Genomic DNA, 6,750 nt, shown 5'->3' with positions numbered 1-6,750 from the left:
GCTACTCATTGCAAAATTCAGACTTAAACTGAAGAAAATTGGGAAAACCACGAGGCCATTCAGGTTTGACCTAGATCGCATCCCTGATGAATATACAGTAGAGGTGAAGAATAGATTCAAGGGTCTGGATTTGATAGATAGAGTGCCTGAAGAACTATGGACAGAGGTTCGTGACATCGTACAGGAGGCAGCAATCACCACCATCCCAAAGAAAAAGAAATGTAAGAAAGCAAAGTGGCTTTCTGATGAGGCTTTACAAATAGCAGAGGAAAGAAGGAAAGCGAAAGGCAAAGGCGAAAAGGAAAGATTTACCCAACTGAACGCAGATTTCCAGAGAACAGCAAGGAGAGATAAGGAGGCCTTCCTGAATGAACAGTGCAAAGTAATAGAAGAAAACAATAGAATGGGAAGGACTAGAGATCTCTTCAAGAAAATTGGAGAAATCAAGGGAGCGTTCCATGCAAAGCTGGCCATGATAAAGGACAAAAACGGTAGGGACCTAACAGAAGCAGAAGAGATTAGGAAAAGATGGCAAGAATACACAGAAGAACTATACAAGAAAGACCTCGATGTCCTTGACAACCACGACGGTATAATCACTGACCTCGAGCCAGACATCCTGGAATGTGAAGTTAAATGGGCCTTAGAAAGCATTACTAACAACAAAGCTAGTGGAGGTGATGGTATTCCAGCTGAGCTATTCAAAGTCTTAGAAGATGATGCTGTTAAAGTTCTGCACTCCATTTGCCAGCAAATTTGGAAAACGCAACAGTGGCCACAGGATTGGAAAAGGTCAGTATACATTCCAATCCCAAAGAAGGGCAATGCCAAGGAATGTTCAAACTATCGCACAATTGCACTCATATCACACGCTAGCAAGGTCATGCTCAAGATCCTACAAGCTAGGCTTCAACAGTACGTGGATAGAGAACTACCAGAAGTACAAGCTGGGTTTCGAAGAGGTAGAGGAACTAGAGATCAAATTGCCAACATTCGCTGGATTATGGAGAAAGCAAGAGAGTACCAGAAAAATATCTACTTCTGCTTCATTGACTATGCTAAAGCTTTTGACTGTGTGGATCACAACAAACTATGGCAGGTCCTTAAAGAGATGGGAGTACCAGACCACCTCACATGTCTCTTGAGAAACCTGTATAAGGGCCAAGAAGCGACAGTTAGAACCGGATACGGAACAACTGATTGGTTCAGCATAGGAAAAGGAGTACGACAAGGATGTATACTGTCACCTTGCTTATTTAATATATATGCAGAGTACATCATGCGAAATGCTGGCCTGGATGAATCACAAGCGGGAATTAAGATTGCTGGGGAAAAGATCAACAACCTCAGATATGCAGACGATACCACTCTGATGGCAGAAAGTGAAGAGGACCTCAAGAGCCTCTTGCTCAGGGTAAAAGAGGAGAGCGCAAAAGTGGGCTTGAAGCTCAACATCAAAAAAACTAAGATCATGGCATCCGGTCCCATCACTCCTTGGCAAATAGAAGGGGAAGTCGTGGAAGTAGTGACAGACTTCACGTTCCTGGGATCCCAGATCACCGCAGACTGTGACTGCAGCCATGAAATTAAAAGACGCCTGCTCCTTGGGAGGAAAGCGATGGCGAACCTAAACAGCATGATAAAAAGTAGAGACATCACCCTGCCAACAAAAGTCCGCATGGTCAAAGCAATGGTATTCCCAGTAGTCATGTATGGCTGTGAGAGTTGGACTATAAGGAAGGCCGAGCGCCGAAGAATAGATTCTTTTGAACTATGGTGCTGGAGGAGACTCTTGAGAGTCCCTTGGACTGCAAGAAGAACAAATCAGTCAATCCTCAAAGAAATCAACCCTGACTGTTCCCTGGAAGGCCAGATAATGAAACTGAAGCTCAAATACTTTGGCCACCCAATGAGAAGGGAGCACTCACTGGAGAAGACCCTGATGCTGGGAAAGATTGAAGGTCAAAGAAGACGGGGACGGCAAAGGATGAGATGGTTGGACAGTGTCATCGATGCAACGAACAGGAAATTGAGCAAACTTCAGAGGACAGCGGAAGACAGGAGGGCCTGGCGGGATCTAGTCCATGGGGTCGCGAAGAGTCGGACTCGACTGTGCGACTGAACAACAAAAAAGAAACTATTTCAGATCAATTCATAACCACAAACGTATATTGCTATATTGTGATTCTAGAAAAGATGTTTGTTTTTAAAAAATCACATCAGTTGCTAAGCATGGGAAAGGAATATTTTTAAAAGAAATGGTATAAATAATTCTGGTAAAAATTGATAATGGAAAAGATCGACTCACAAATGGAGAACTTCAGCATTTATTTAATGTACTTTTAGAGAATTTCTAACCTGCTTTACAGTCCCAAGGCCACTAATAAAACCCTAAAAACCCAGTCTGAGAACAATAAAAATTAAAATCATGCTAGCTGAAAATAATGAACAACAATGAAGACAAAGTAGGAATAAATATAATTTGTCCAGTGGTGCCCTATCTCAATTTAGCACAAATATCTTATCTTATACAATTATTTTCTATTTGTCCAAGAAGGTCTGTAGGAATGCTACCATACTAACCTACAAGGGGAGCAGATTCCAAAATGTAGACCAAAATTCCAAACTTTGGGTATTCCAATGTTTTCTGGAAAAAACTTCTTGCGGGTCCTCACCAATCTTATTTCCAACTCAGTCAGAAGGCCCCATTCACTCCCCTCCACAAGGACACCCAAATAAAAAAGATTGACATCTAGAGATTTCCCTGTTCAAAAACTGAATGCAAACAGGAATGAATTTAGGAGTGTTTTCAGTGGTGGAGGGTGTTTTGTTTTTTTATAATACCACCCAAATTCAGTTTGAAGGTGTTTAGTTTAGCTGCTACACACTACCAATTTTATGTCATATCTTTGATTTGATATTAGCTTGGCTCCACTGGCAATTTCCACAGATTACGGGGATTTCCACCAATAGGGCACAACTTCCTTGCCTCCCTCTTCCTGTTACAGATCAAAAATCCTCCCCAAATGTCACTCCTGGGGGGAGAGGACTCCCAAGAATAGGGGGGAGCCAGAAGCATGCAGCAGGAGGGACAAATTGGCAAACATCACCCTACTTCCATCCACAGAAATCCTCCAGTGGATTCTCTTTTTGCCATCTCTTACTATATTATACTCTTATTGCCTTATATTTTGAATCCAACACTTTGAAAATGAAAGTTTAAATAAAAATAGCACAAGTGGATACTGGAATATCACCAGAAATGAATATATGCCTTTACACACAAGGCATATTGTCCAGGCTACATACTTTGATATAGTTATGGTGAAAAACGAGGTCGTTGTTGACAGTGTCAGCAATTCAGCTCTGTATTAATGCAAATGAAAAATGTCTATGTGCCAATCCATTTTAATAAATATGTTAAAATGCTGAGGGGAGATATAGCACCTAAGATTCAGCTGTACAGTGTTGCTTCAAATTGAAGCTGTGCCTATTATCTTGTGGGTATTTTTACCCTCTTTTCAACTGGCATGGCTTCAATTTTAGGGGGGTTGGACTTTGAGGTCATCTTTAATTATTCATACTTCTGGAAAATGTAAAGGCTGTGCTCCTTTTGCCCCACTGCCATTTTATACATAGGCAATCTGTTTTTTTAATGCTCTTCCTACCTCATCTGTTAGAGCTTGGTTAAATGCTGACATTGTGAAAGCTAGTAATGAACTCAGCTTGCAAGAGATAATATTGTTTATCTTATTGACAAAATGTATAGGCTTATTAATAGGTTTTGTATGAGTGAACAACAACAAAGACATCTTGCAGAAGGTCTTCCTTGAATATTTACGTCTGGCAGCCAAAGAAGATATTGGCCATACTCATTGAGATGACAGAGTCATGAATCTTTACTAAGATATATAAGGAGCATGAAGTAGGAAAGTGGAAATGTGTTCAATCAATTTCAAATTAATCCGTATATTGAACGATATCACTGGCACACACCTTCCATGAGAGAATAGACTGACAATAACTGAAGCTGGTAAAATATTGATCCGTCTATATCTGTGCAAGGTACTAGTTGTTAATATGGACTGCTTTACACATTCTATTGAAGTTGTGAGAGAAGAAAAAAACAGTAACTCACAGTTAATTCTCCCTTACTTCTGGATCTTTTTTAGTGTCATAATGCTCCTTTCCTAATTCAGGGAATGCAGAACAGTGTGTTTCCTTCCTGTTTTATGGCACCCAAAACAAAGGAAGTATGAGTCACATTTCCATTTTTGTTTCTCTTTAAACATACAAAGCAGCCATTTGTGATCACATTGTTGTATGAAAACAGATTTAGGAAGGAAGAATTGTAGGTTGTTGTTCAGTCGCACAGTCGAGTCCGACTCTTCGCGACCCCATGGACCAGATCCCGCCAGGCCTTCCTGTCTTCCGCCGTCCTCTGAAGTTTGCTCAATTTCATGTTCGTTGCATCTATGACACTGTGTAGGACAAGTGTAGGACTGAGGCCTAAAACAGAGACCAACAGGTTAATCTGGGACAAATAGCATTGGGAAGCACAGGAGATGGCTGTAACCAGCAACAGTTGATAACCATTTGAGAGAACATACCACAACTTGTCCCTTGAGGATTACTTTTACAATTTAATGCCAAATGCCAAATATGTAAATTTTTCATCCATAGAAGAGGCTAGAGGAGCAGCCATGTCCTAGGAAGCTTGATATCAAAGTCCTGGTCAGCAAATGGTACCGAAAACAAAACCACGATTCTCTGCAGCCATTCAATCATGGAGCAAAGTGGATCTTCATCCCTTCTGCCAGAAGATCTGTTACATCTCTGAATGATTTCACATCTCTGTGACATGAAATCTATTTAACCTAGGGAATACTTCTATATTATTCAGAAGGCTCATCCATCAGAACGAAATGGTACCAGATTGCCCAAAGCCTTCTCTTTTCTGACTTTATATTGATATATGCCAATATCTGTGTATCTCACTTTGGCTGCCTACATAAACTCATGTTAGTGACTGAGAGCAAATTTTGCCTCAAGCCACTTTAGAATGTACAGATTACTGTTCAGATTCAATAGATTTCCTGTTATACTCCTTTAGAGGCAGGTTCTTACGCATTCATCCCTCCGTGCTTTATGTAGCCTAATGCTGAGGGACCTCAGTGCCAACAGTGTGCCACAAAAGGATGAAGAGGAAGTAGTTACAAAAAATTGAAGTGGAATATGGAGGATCAAGGAAGGAAAAGATGAGAATACCGAAAAAAACATCATTGAGGACTATAAGTGAACATACAATTTTTAAAAGGCAGACACTGAAAAGAAGACCTTCTTTATCGACATCCAGATATGGACTGCTCTCCCTTTTGTCCCTATAAGTACAAATATAGGGACAATGCAGCATCACTCTTTACTTCCAGCTGGTTATTATCAAAAATGACAAGTTGACATGGCAAAAGATATGCAGAGATTATCAGCTCTAATCCAAATTATTCTTTCCTTTCCAGAGCAGGAAAGGGAGGAAACAAGATGGGGTAACAGGTATACAGGGCAGACTCACGGTCGGCTGATGGCATCTCCCCCTCATGTGGGATGAGTTGGTCAAGTGACTCGCGGGACAGGCATGCACAGTTCCCACTCTTTTCAAGTGAGGTCACAGACAACTGTTGGGGTGAGGCTTCCCTCCATCGGCATCTGGGCGGAGCCTGAAAAATCAGAGGATCCCCACCCCCACCTGGGGACTGGTACCCCTAAGTGGCAAGAAGGATCTTTGGAGGGGAGTACTGACTGAAGCTGGTGGAGCCTGGGAGAAGCAGCTCCTATTCCACCTACGGCCCACATAAGACAGAGTAGGCAGTGCCTAGTGTGCCTGAGGTGGTACATGGCATGCCTGAGGACTGCATCACCCATGGCAGTAGCCAGAATGCTTGAGTCCCACCCAGCCTGGGGGAAGTAGAGCCTGGTATGCCTGAGGAGGATCACACTGCTCAGAGGAGCCCAGGGGAAGCAGCTTTTTGCCTGCTTTACATGGCCCAGGAGAAGTAAAGCCCAGCTTGGTAGGCAACTTCCAGTATACCCAAGGCCTGTGCAGCTCAGAGAAGACAGCACCCAGCACACTTGAGCCCATGCAAGGGTTGGGAAGAGGGGGCTGGCTCAGGAGTCAGGCTGCCTCTCCCTCCCTCCCTCCCTCACCCATCCAGTCTGCCCCTGCAGGCAAAGTCCTCGCTAGCTTAGGTCTGTTGAACTGATAACGGCAAGAAACTGTTTACTTGGCCAGACAGCAGGGAAAAAGCCGGTCCCACATTTCAAACTGGAGGGTGAGAGTTTTGATGGCATTGTGGGCTTCCAGGCAAAAGCAATGGGGGGTTGAAAGATTAAATACCCCCTCCCCCAACACAGCCCACTTTTTCTTGCTGCCAACTGTGTCCTTTCACCTACCACTCTGTAGTAGTTTGGCTGTCACCAGACATCTAGTCCAGTTCTTAGTTCTTCTGAAAAATGGGTTCTTAAAAAAATGCTAATGAAGTATTGATTGTTTTCACTGTAGTTATCCTGTGTCAAAGCGGTGAAAATATCATTCATCACCAGTCCCTTTGCTGAAGATGCTATTGAAACTCTATCACTCTGGGTTCCACCAGTGGAATAACTGCAAATAAAATGCTACTCAACAGTACCAAGAATGGCAGAATCCAGCCCATTAGAGGCATTTAGAGAACAAAGCGTTGTCATCTATTAGAAGAA

The sequence above is a fragment of the Gekko japonicus genome, unplaced genomic scaffold (genome assembly GCF_001447785.1).
Source record: "Gekko japonicus isolate JY-2015 unplaced genomic scaffold, Gekko_japonicus_V1.1 scaffold216, whole genome shotgun sequence".
In the NCBI taxonomy this organism is placed as follows: domain Eukaryota; kingdom Metazoa; phylum Chordata; class Lepidosauria; order Squamata; family Gekkonidae; genus Gekko; species Gekko japonicus.
This window is presented reverse-complemented; position numbering follows the sequence as displayed.